The sequence below is a fragment of the Coloeus monedula genome, assembly GCF_965178545.1.
Source record: "Coloeus monedula genome assembly, chromosome: 2".
Taxonomy (NCBI): domain Eukaryota; kingdom Metazoa; phylum Chordata; class Aves; order Passeriformes; family Corvidae; genus Coloeus; species Coloeus monedula.
Genome location: NC_138782.1, coordinates 59,754,211 through 59,767,205, shown reverse-complemented (window position 1 = coordinate 59,767,205; position 12,995 = coordinate 59,754,211).

Below are 12,995 nucleotides of genomic sequence, written 5' to 3'. Positions count from 1 at the left end.
CTTCAGAAAGAGAAATGCCCTGCTTTCTGTCATAAATCTAAACTGAGATTACATCAGCCTTCTGCTTAAGATACTCTATTTAGACAATGTCATTATCTCGCAACAGCCATCTATAGAGCACTGTGTGGGTTGAGGTCAAACCCCAAGGTTTCTATAAAGCAAGCATTTGCAAGTGCTAAAGTGAATTTCAGCACCAAAATCAGAACTTCTCTTTGGGACATAAGTTCCCTTACCCAGTACTTGAGGGAGGTGCCTCCCTCAAATTGAAATCACAGACACAACTCCTTCCACTGCTGGGTGACCATCTCCGTGTCGCTTCATAAATCACTGCTGCTGCTGCTGCTACTGCTCATATGTCCTAATCTGCACCTCAAGAACAAGACACCCTGCAAAGAAGATGGAAGGCCTGAGCTCTCATCTCTCATGACATCAAAAGAACCTAAGCACAATTTTAGCAGAGTGCTTAAACAGTAGATGATAGTTCAGGGGAGACTGGGAGAAAAGAGGAAGTGAAGGATCTCTCCTTTTGGAAGCTGCTCAATTTAGTTGTGGATAATTAAGCATTTACATAGCCAGAGCAAAGGGACAACAATAATTCCCAGTTCAGCTATTAAGAAGCTTTGCTTCCTGAAGTGAATTTTAATACCAATCCCTATTCCAGTGAACACTGTAAATACAAAATATTTAGCATCTAGTGACAAATGGCAACCAAATAGAAGTATGGAACTTTACATTTTGGAAAGGAGTTGTGATTCTGTGATAGAATATCTAAACCTGTTGGCCAAACTGGCCTTTTGTGGCTAAACTGACGACTTGAACTTGATGAACTCATGCTGTATTGCATCTCAAGGGGATTGTTCCTACTACTCAATAATACAAAATGAGGTTCAGCCTCCCTCACTATCTTCAGGGATTTCTAGGACTGTACCTGATGTTATGAGAAGACTGACATCAGACTCTCTATGGAATTCAAGTTTTCCAGCGTGTCTTTTCCTTTCCTGTTGTTTTTCTTTGCTTAGCCTTTAGCCCTTGTTCAGTCTTCTGGTCTACATCTGTTATGTGCAAGCTTTAAAGTGTAGAGCTGTCTTACTAAAACAGGCAGCTTTCCGTTCTGAGAGAAGCAAGGCATGCTGCACACAGCAAGAATGCACACAAAGGCTTCAAGAGCATTTTTGAGTATGAATTGCCAGAGCAGACAAATCAAGCAAGAAGCAACAATTATGAGCTGGAGAAGAGAGGACCTTATTTTACACTAATTGATACTTACTGGGAAGACAAAAGAGAGATTAATTCACTTCACAGTATCACTTACTGTGGAAAGGTTTGAAAAAACAAAGCCCATGGCATGCCTGTAGGTAATTGCTCTCAGTCGGGCACGTTACGGGTGCCTTTTGCAAGCACTGTTTGTGAGAACACTGCTTTCATGATTTATATGAGCCTCTAAAACTATCTCCCTACAAATTACTGCAGATATGGTGGTAAAGTGGCTTCCTCTGCATGTGGAAGAACAGAGAGATAAAGGCTGCAAGGAGGTGCACTGAATTTTTATTTTGGCTCATTTCAGTGGTGCCTCAGCTCTGGCTTATGATTTCATGAGGGGGAAAACAGGATATTTGAAGGGCACATCAATAGTTTTCTCTCTTTATTCCCATTTAATATACTTTATTCAACTTGGCCTGAAAAAAAAAAAAAAGAAAAAAATAGCAAGAAAACTTCCTAAAGTACATTTCTTAGAAAATATTTTTCTAGGATTTAAGGTTAATAAGCTGAGCTAAGAAATTAATCTCTTCTCTGCTTCTCTTCACAGTAGTTTACAGTATAACTAATATTTTTATTAGCTCTTTGAAATCTGCCAACTTCATGCAGTATGCACAGTTACCCAGTGCAATACTCTGAAACAATGTTATTTCTTTAGATTTTCTGAATGGCAGAAGCTTCAAGTAAGTTTATTTTAACATTTTACATTAACATCAAGCATATCTCTGCTGATATCAAAATAAAATGCTTGTGTGTGTTAAGAAATATATAAAATCATTTGGTATTACCACTTCTTATATTAGAAGCATTCTGAGTGCAAATTATCATTGAAGAGTTTAAAAATCAATAATTATCTGAAAAGTACAGGTAACAGCTTCTCAGGAAAACATGTTAATTTTTCAGTGATCCTAAGAAAAAAGAGATCATAACTCCTTGATTAAGATTTAAATTCAAAATACTGTCTTTAGGACTTATTTGAATTCAAAAGTACTGTTTTAGAGACAAGACTCACACATACATAGAATGCTAAACCACCAACTTAACTACCACAGCACTGACCACAGTGTCCTTAGCTGACGAGGTGGTCCAGCTTTCAGAGAACGCAGAGTTCATTGGTTCGTCTTTCCTTGTGGACAAAACAAGCAGATTTAGGTACTTCAGAATGACACCCATGAATCTCCTTGCCACGGGTGTGACCCACACTGTTAGACAACATGAAATGACAAGGACAAAGCTGTGACATCCTGCCCTTCTCAGTGACTCAGAGGTAACAATGGGTAGCATCCTCCACTTGATCCTTCTCCCACCTGTCCTGGAAAAGGACAGTTTTATCTTCAAAAATAAAGCTGAAGAGACTGATTTTAGACAACAGCTAGCAATTCATGGCAGTCATCAGTCACAGCAAGCACAATTTCATGAGGGGGAGGTCCTGCTTGTAGAACCTGATTTAAAAGGTAACCCACCTAGCTGGTCTAGGAAAGCCAGTAGATGAAGTCCTTCTGGACTCCAGTGAAACTTTTGGTACTGTCTCCCACAGTATCCTTCTGGACAAAATATGCAGCATACACCCACACATGATGGATGAGCAACTGGCTTACAGGTCAGGCACAAAGGGTTATACTGAATGGGGTGATGTCAGGCTGGCTAGTGGGATTCTGCAGGGCTCCATCCTAGCCCCTGTGCTCTTCAACATCTTCATGAACAACCTGGATCCAGAACTCCAAGGAATACTAAGTAAATCTGCCAATGACACTAATTGGGAGAAGCTGTCAACTCCCTTGAAGGCAGGGAGGCCCTGTAGTGAGACCTTCACAGATTAGAGGGCTGGGCAATCACCAACTGTACGAGGTTCAGTGAGGGGATGTGCCGGATTCTGCACCCAGGATGGGGCAGCCTGGTTGGGTGTACAGACTGGGGAATGAGATGCTGGAAAGCAGTGCCATGGAAAGGGACCTGGGGCTCCTGGTCCCTGCCAAGCTGAACATGAGCCAGCAGTGCCCTGGCAGTCAGGAGAGCCAAGCGTGTCCTGGGGGGCATCAGGCACAGCATCGCCAGCTGGGCAAGGGAGGGGATTGTCCAGCTCTGGTCTGCACTGGGACAGCCTCACCTCGAGTGCTGGGGGCAGGTCTGGGTGCCACAATATAAAAAAGACATTAAGCCATTAGGCAGTGTCCAAAGAAGGGCCATGACGATGGTGAAGGGCCTTGGGGGAAGCTGTATGAGGAGGGGCTGAGATCACTTGGTTTGTTCAGCCTGGAGGAGACTGAGGGGAGACCTCATCCTAGCCTCCAACTTCCTTGCAATGTGAAGAGAAGGGACACACTTCTCTCTGGTGGCCAGTGATAGAACCCAAGGGAATGGCCTGAAGCTGAGTCAGGGGAGATTTAGGTTGGATACGAGGAAAAGGTTTTTCAGCCAAAGGGTGACTGAGCACTGGAACAGTGCTCCCCAAGGAGGTGGTTACAGCACCAAGGCTGACAGAATTCAAGAGGCATCTGGACAACACTCTCAGGCACATGGTGTGACACTTGGGGTATCCTGTGTAGGACCAGGACCTGGACTCAATGATCCTGATGGGTTCCTTATAACTCAGAATATTCTATGATTCTTTGAATTCTAGATGATGACAGACTTGGGTTCAAAACCTTCATTTACCCTATGAAAACCTCTGGAAAGCAGTCTATTCCTGCCAGACCTGTCTGACCAATAGAAGAAAATTCAAGATTCAGTGGATGAAGAAGAAGAAAGAAAAAAGATAAATTATAATACAATTATTATATCATATAAAAATTATTTTCACTTAGAAACAAACATATTTTATTTATCACTTGATACAAAATACATAAACAACCTTTGCAGCAGGAGCAGAAATCTCCAAAAAGCACACATCCTTACAAAAAAAAAATCCTCAGTCTCATATTGTGGAGGGTGAAGTTCATCTAAGCATAATCAAGAAGTTTCTCAGCAACTTTGAAGGTGAAAATCTACGTGACTATGGATCTCAAATGTATCCAGGATACAACTGACCGGTTCATAATTTTGAACCTCAACACCTAAACTATGCTGGTATCCTGCTGACCAAGAGTCTCTTGAGATCTGATATTTTTGTCCAATATAGGATGATATTTGGGTTCATGTAAGGCAAATTACAACTCCTAAGTAAAGTGTATTGAGATTAAAGGAGTATCTATAGCAACTGAAGACAAGAAAGAGTGAACCCCCTAACCTAAAAGAAGTTCACCAAGGACATTCAGAGGTCCTTTCAGAAGAACACAGAGGATTAAAGTCTCATTAAATGTTCACAAAAGCCAACATATCCCTTAGTGGGAGACATTACCTGGATGATCCATTAGGATGCTGGACACCTAATATTTAAATCTAACTAATCCTTACAGTATATCACAGCTGCAAATGAACTCACAAGAAGAAAAAGTGTACATCTTTCTCATCCAGGGAAGTCACTACACTGAGCTGTCATCTGTCAGCTTCAGTTGCACATTATTTACAGTGCTTTCATCTTGTCTCAGTGTATTTATCCTTTGTGAGCAAATAGCAAAAAGGCAATAAAGTAAAAACATAACACGAAGACGTGGCAATCCTTCTGCAGCATGACTTTTGCAATACATATAACATCAGGATCTCACTATCAAAAGAGGTAAGAAAATACACCAAAGCCTTGCCAGTCATTAGATTTTAAGTTCTCTTCTTGAAACATAGCAAAATACAGCCCCTTAAGGGGCAACCGTTTCTCCCATCAAAAAACAAAATTAACTCTGATATCCAGATGGAAGTTGCAGATATAATTTTAATACCATGCTTTTGGCTTGTGAGGTTAAACTGTTTTCATTAGGGAGCTTTTTTAAGTTATCTTGGCATGTACTTTTTCCTAAATTGCATAAATTTAGGATTGGAATAACAGATACTCTAATCTTAGCCAGCACAGGGAAGAGCAATTTCCAGAGCCAAGCCCTTTCTGAGAAGTGAGACATCGAAAATTCTCTATGGAAAGGAACTGTGACTGAAGACACTACTACTTACTCCTTTTTCTTTTTGGACCATTCCCCATGTTCCTTTTGATAAAAAGAACAACGTCACTGCTGCCTGTCAAAAGACAAGACTGAGAATCTGACTAAAAGAGGTGTCAACAAAGATAAATACACTTAGTGGTACAGGGAACCCTCAACCATGCTAAGATAAGCAGCTGTTAAAATCAAATCCTCTCTCCTCCTCTCTCCATCTTTCCATTAGCCAGGAAACATTTTCAATTTTCCAACCCTAGAAGTTAACAGATGGCTTTCCTAATGGCTGAAGATCATGACTTTGCCTTGAGAGCCAGCTGCCATATGTGGTCTACCTAAACTTCAAAAAATTGATATTCCTATCCCAATACTGAGATTATCACTTGGGAAGACCATTATTCAGATTTGGCATTCATTTTCTATGTCTAAAAATATTTTAGGAAGTCAGGAAGACATAGCTCATATTATATTTTTATTAGCTCTCTACAGATTTGTTCTGGGCAGGGGACACCTGGAACATATTAGATGAAGTGACTGCATGGCTCTAGGGATGGTACCATGATGGGACCCACTTTGAGGATCAAGAACTGCAAAGAAGAGATGGGATCTACCTGCAGAGGGGCAGAGGCTCACAGGCATTGCCAGCACATTGAGGAAGGTGATCCTGCCACTCTATTCAGCATTAGTGAGGTACACCTGGGTTCCCAAGTACAAAGGCAAAATGGACATATGGAGACAGTCAAGCAAAGGGCCACAAAAATAATTAAGGGACTGGAGCATCTGGTATACGAGGAATGACTGAGATTGCTGGGACAGTTCAGCCTGGAGAAGAGGAGGATATTATCAATGCGTGTACCTAACAGGATAGTGTAAAGAGGATGGAGCCAGCAAATTGGAATTCCATTTAAACATAAGAAAAAGCTTCATCACTTTGTGTGTGCTTAAACATTGGAAGAGGCTGCCCAGAGAGCTTGTGAAGTCTCCATCTTTGGAGTTACTCAAAACATGACAGGACAGCCCTGAGCAACCTGTAGTAGATGACCCTGGTCTGAGTGGGCTATTGGACTCCATGATCTCCACAGCAGCCTCCTCACCTCAGCCATTCTGTCATGTCTATGACCTAGGACACTGGCAGCATCCTGAGCATTTGCACAGGTACTGAGACACAGGTTAGGTTTTTTCTTTGCAATGGCCCCCCATCTTCTCCCTTGTAAGGCAGGTGAAGAACGGATTTGATGAAGACACAAAGAACCAGGTGAACATGCACACTGTGATGATACATTCAGGTCTGAACCAACAAGTGGTACAACAAGTGGCTGTGTGAGAATGACCCTATATGTTGGTTTAACAAAATCTGGTTTGAGGGGGCAGGGAAAGAAGAAAAAAGCTGTTCGAAACTTCTATGTCCGGCACAGAGCCAATCGCTGAAGGCTTTGACAATGGGCAGGTTACCAGCCCAATTAGACAGGTTGGTAACACCTCTGTGATGACATATTTAAGAAAGGAAAAATCACAAGAATCTCTTTCTTGCTCCCCTCCGAGGGGTGGCGAGGGGGCCCCTGGGCCCCTTCCCAGGGAGGGCTGCTGGGCCCATCCTAAAGCCGGGACCCTGTGGCTGGGCCCCTCCTGAGGACAGAACCACCCATGCGGTGCCGGCAAGAACCACGCAGCCAGCAGCAAGAGACATGGCGAGTAATCCCCTGATGTGGAGCCCGGGCAAGATCAACCTCTCAATTGCAACTTACAGACACCAACATTCTTCCAAGTCAGGGGAAAAGGAAAAGTTAGGACACATGAGAAAAACTAACCTGGCGGCACCAAGGTCAGTGAAAATAAAAGGAGAAGGAGGAGGTGCTCCAAGCACTGGAGCTGAGATTCTCCTGCAAGCTGTGGTGAGGACCATAATACAACAAACTGTTTCCCTATAATTCATGAGGTGTATGGGGCGGTGCAGAGATCCACACACAGCCTGTGAAGCTGGAGCACGTGGATGCTGAAAAGCTGTAATCTAGTGAGGAACTTGAACAGAGAGAGAGGACCTTTGCTTTCAGAGATCGAGGAAGAGAGCCTTCGCTTCCAAACTAGAACAGCTCATCCTTAAAAGACTAAACCCCATGAACTAAAATGACCCACGCTAGGCAGTTGTGGGAAGACTGCTTGACCCATGGGACGGATTCATATGGCAGCAGGTTTGGGCGGGCTGTTGCTTGTGAGAGTTAAAACCACACTGGAAAAGTTCGCAGAGAACTATCTCCCATGGGAAGGATCCCACGGCACAGCAGAAGAAACTCTTTTCCTTAAACATAAAGAAAGACTTTTAAGAAGTGAAATACTGACCAAAACCCCATGTGTGTTTCCTTGCATGGTTGGTAAAAAGAGGGAGGGATTGGGGAAGAAAAGTGTTCTGAAAGTTTGCTTTGGTTCACATTACCCTTTTTACTTTTAATTATGTCAATAATAAATCTCCTCTATACTGTTTAAATTTTGGACTTGTTTTGCCTTAAAGTTTTTTTTCAATAATCCTTATCTCAACTCATGAAAATGAGTGAATAGTTTTCTCGTGGGTGCCTGGCACTTAGCCAGCGTCAAATCGCAACACAATGTGAAGGTCAAATTGTTTGGACAGCTGTTGACCAAAATACGCATTATCTTTGACATGCTTAACTTTTATATGCAAGAGTAATTAGAAGTAAAAGTATCCATTTGTTTACAACTTCCCATTATTTCGAATTCAGAGTATTCATATGGGAACATGAATAACAGCAATTATATCAGTAGAGTTACACTGGGCAGATTTCCCTATGGAAGATCAAATGTATGTTTTATCACTTCTTGTAAGGGCTGCAAAGGAAATAATTAACAAGGAAGGATTTGAAAGGGAACAGGACATGAGTTTAAAGGACAGAATAAATAATGCAGTCCTAAAAACAGATCCATGTAGGATGCCCATGAAAAAGTTTTAGAAATGTAAGCGGGTAGAGGCAATGAAATGTTAAATTTGATAAACATGTCAAGCTACAAGATCCCACAGTTGGATTTATGGAAAGAATCATAAGCTCACACTTCACACAGGAGCAAATTGAGACTATTTCCTCATTTGAAAGTAAGTAGAGCTTGTCAGATTTTAAATTCTGTAACTTTTAATCATTTCTAAAATTAATGAAAACACACATTGGAAAATTCTCAAAAACATAATCCCTCATTTTCCCTCATCTTCTCTCTCCTTTTGATTTTGAAAATAATTTAGTTCTCAAAATAAAATCACATGGATAAATCAAAAAGTCAGATATCACCATGCTCATCCTGTAGAGATTTCACTAGTGTCCTTCCCCTCCAAGAACCAGTCATCTCTTTATTCTGCCACACTGTATTATTTAATTTCATTAATCACATAATGGGTGGCATTTGCTTAGTGTCACATAATGCTCTACTTTTACTGTTACCAAAGTGGCATTGCACTGTAGTTTAGAAGTGATATTTGTCACAGGGCAATTTATGATGGCTCACAGTTTTCCATTTATTTCTGAGTGCCGTGTGGAACCTGTGAGGCCTGTAACAAATATTCTACTAGTGCATTCTGAGGATTTCCTAGAAGTATATAATTTTATTTAAATTACCTATTTGAATCTCCTCCCTTCAGCAAAAGCCAGATTTATGGCCACATAAATATTTCTCCCTACATTACCGTCTCTGAGTGTGCAGAGCAGTCAGTCTCTGTGGACGGTATTTCTCCAACAGATTCATCCTTTGTATGTGTCTAATGCTGCCTGTCAGGCATATCAGAGAAATCACTATTTACCAGTGAGATTGCCAAAGATGACTCAAGTGATGTGATCTGTAACTGCACACATGCAGGGAGAGACACAGAGATAGCAGCAGGTAGGGGAACCTAGATAATTCTCTGCCCTGGCTACTCCAGGAGCCACCAGAGGAACCACCAGCCCAAAAAAGACCCATCTCCTTGCACAGGGAGGAGCACCAGGGCACAAGGGCAGGTGAGGGAACACCAATAATGCCATCAGAGAAATGAGATCTCTCCCTAGACTGTCCCCAGGCTGTGACAGGGGAGACTCAGCCCCATGGGCCAAGCACAATATCCAGCACCACAGGGAAGCAGTTTCCTGGAGCCCCTCCCAAACTGAGGGGTGTCACTGCCTAGGGATATGGGAAGCAATATGGGATGCAGGAGAAGAGTACCTTGGGATTGCACAAAAATGTATCACGAGATGCCTAAGGGAGGAAGCACAGGCAGGAAAAGGAAATCATACAGGCCAGCTCCTGGGTGCACTAAGAATGGTTCCTAGGGGCCCTTAGTGTGTCCTCCCATGTGTGTTGGGTGTCTGTACGTGGGTCCCTCTCCACAGCTGGAGTGGTGCTGCAGCCTCAGGGCTCCTATGTCCATGTGCTGGGAGGCAGGGACCAACTACTGGGCAGACTGAGTGTCTCATCCAGATGCTCACTGAGGAGAGCCATATGGTGTACGTGTATGTATATATATATTCCCACTAGCAGATTTTCACCCTGAACAGCCAGAGGGTAACAGGATGAGGCTGTTGGTGCAGTTTGTGTTTCTGTTAGTGCTGAGTTCGTGTCTGTGCTGCTCTGTGGGGCCAGCTGTGTGTATGTGCTTATGTGTGAGTTCCATAAAGGTGTTTGCAGGCATGACTATTGCGAATACTAGCCCAGTCTGGCTTGTAGTTGGACCTGAGGGAACAGAGCTGCAGCAACCACCCCCTCTGTTGAGCTACTGGATTTGGAAAGCCTAACCAACGACCAAGAATTAAACTTGCAGAGTCAAAATACCTAAGAGTTAGAAAATGCAAGGTTGTATGAACTGAACTGTTCCCCTTACTATAGTATTTAGTTATATCACATACTAACTTCCTCTAGACCATTATGTCATTCAGTACAGTGATAGTTTTTCGGAAAAATTGTGACTCTTCTCATTCAGTATGTAGCTCCAGCTCAGCAAAAGCAAAACTATTAGTTTTGGGATAGTTGAAAATATAGTTGACTATCAAGGACAGTTAATATAGTCCTTAACAAACCATCATGAATATGCTTTGTAGCCTTGCCAGATAAAGAAATTGAAGACTGTATCACAGAATCACAAAACCATCAAGGTTGGAAGAGACTTTCAAGATCATCTAGTCCAACCATCAGTGTGGTGCAACTGATACCGTTCAGACTTGTTATGCAAACACAAAAGCTATCACTTACAGCTACATTTATTAAACGTTGAAGAGACATTTTATTTTTTACAAGGGCAGAAGAACTCAGAGATGCTGAAACCTAAAGTACTTTGTTTCAACTAATGGATACAGTATTTGCCACTCGGCAGATTGCCCTTATCTGCAGAGTCACTATCACAATCTAGGAAGGAGACACAGGTGATCTGTGAAAATAGAAATAATGCAAATGACTGAGACTGCTTTTTTTCTGTGAAGAAGGAAAAAGCTGAACTGCTACCAAGAAGAAGGAATTACTGGTCTTCAACTTCACAAACACCCCTTCACCAGAATCTTGGCTACACAGTCCTATATTATCTGAAATTATTTGAGGAAAAGGTCTCACACATTATTACCCTAAAATGACCTTCAGCATCTGAAAGCATTATTCTAAGTATTTATTTCACATTGCCTATGTCCTTGAGAAGGAACACTTGTAATAACTTTGCAAAGGGCTGCATTCAACTATCGCTCGCCTACCTTGAAATTTTGCTTAATGAAGCCTGTAAGGCTCAACTCACAGGGCTTCTTGCCAGCCCTCTCTGCATCCTAAGTTTTCATCTGCACCTGCCAAAAGGTTGATTTATTTGGGCATAATAATTTTTTGTGTGTGCAATCACATTTCTGTGAGCAGTCATAAAGACTTGTATATAACACTCAATTTACCTCGGCATCTTTTTCTAAGGGTTTTTTAAAGACATTTTAATGTAATTTTTAAGTCATTTTTAATGCACAGAGGGGCCTTCTGATAGTGAGGATGATACAAATCTGGCTATGACACAAGGTATGGAGTGGATCTCCTGGCAGCCTTGACTTTATTCCCCATCTTCCCCATTCCTTCCACAGCCAGGCACAGTTGTATTCAAAGGGCTAAATATTAATTGCGTCTAGGCTTACATTAAACTCTTCTGATGGCTTTGGTGCAACAAAGGGCAAGCACAGAGAGAGGCTCCCACACTCTGTGCACATACCCAGAGATTAAAGTCTTTGAGAATGGCCCAGTTTTAAAGCCTTGTTCCTCCTGCTCTGTGTATGACTATACATGCCATACTTCAGAAGGGGATAAAGAGGCAGTATCTTTGACCATGTAAAATCTCTTGAGTTCTTGCTTTCATTTCCCCTTGTCCACAGCTTTTTCCAAAGACAAAATAACTCCTATTCTAAAGCTCTTCCTAAATGCGATGCTAAATGGCTCTCTCCTACCAATGAAGGACGCTGAAAATACTCTCTCTGGCCATGAAGCAATACAGGCTATCTACTGAAAGTGCCCATTAATAGCTTACTCGATCTTCTCCTTTCAGTCCACTTTAGAATGAAAAAAAGGAATACAAATTCCCCAGATCTATATCCCTCTCTAAGTCCAGTGACACTCCTTTCCCATTCCCTCTTCTTCCTCCCCACAAATTATCAAATATACATCGAAAGAGTGTGTGGTCAATTCTGCTACTGTTACCTGCCCTGAGCAGCACTGGTTCCCATTGCTTGTGGCACAAGCACACAGAAAGTCCTTAGACTAAAATGCCTGGGATTCTGCATCTTTCTTTTTAAGTTGAAACTTGTTTCTTCTCCACTTCTGTCATTACCACTCTTGAAAGAGCAGGACGTGCTCTGCACCGGGTGAGCAGACAGAGTAAGTGTGTATCCATGATGAGGCAGCAGGAGCAATCACTGCTACTCTATCACTTTCCTGTTCACTAGGAGGTATTTTTTCTGCCTTGCTAAGGATCTCTTCTGATTTCATTAGTGAGACAGTAAAAGAGCCAAGTCCTAATGATCAGCCATCAGGCAGTCCTGGAGATGCACCTCTGTGTTCATTTGGAGCAACTGATCACAAAAAGGTGCTGGCGCAAACAAGCAGTGTGCAAATCAAGCACCCCATAACAATGAATGCACAGCGGAAGATAACGGTTTTGAACTTTCTCATCTGTGTTATCACATCCATTAACAATCACACCAACATCTAGGGGAGCATCCTTGGAGCCCTGAACAGAAGGTTCTCTGAAAATCCTGAGGATCCATGAGATCCAAGTCATTTCCAAAGGACAACTCTCGTCACAACCACCCCTCCCAAAGTGTTGCCGTAAAGTTCATCACATTTTATTACAAGGTTCTGTTATCTCTATAATCACTGAGGACATCGTTTTGCCAAGATCCCTGACTCAGTACGATAATCAGTCGCACACTGATCTCCTCTCTGCACCGGCCTTTATCCCGCCAAGTCGGTCTCCCCCGCTTCTTTCTCTCCGCTGTTTGCCACCGATGCCTGTGGCGCTGGGGGAGGAAACATTTTAAGCGCTTTGCCTTCAAGTGCCACTCGCAGGGGAGGGGAACGCCGCCGGCGCGCCGCCCGCCGCTCCCCGCAGGTGCGCCTCTCTCGCCGCTTGGGGCGGCCGTCCACCGCGCCCCGCCGGCCTGGGAGGAGCGCCGGGAGCCACCTCCCCGCGCCCGCGGCCGGCCGCCGCTCCTGCGGACACGGCCCCTCCTCCCGGCC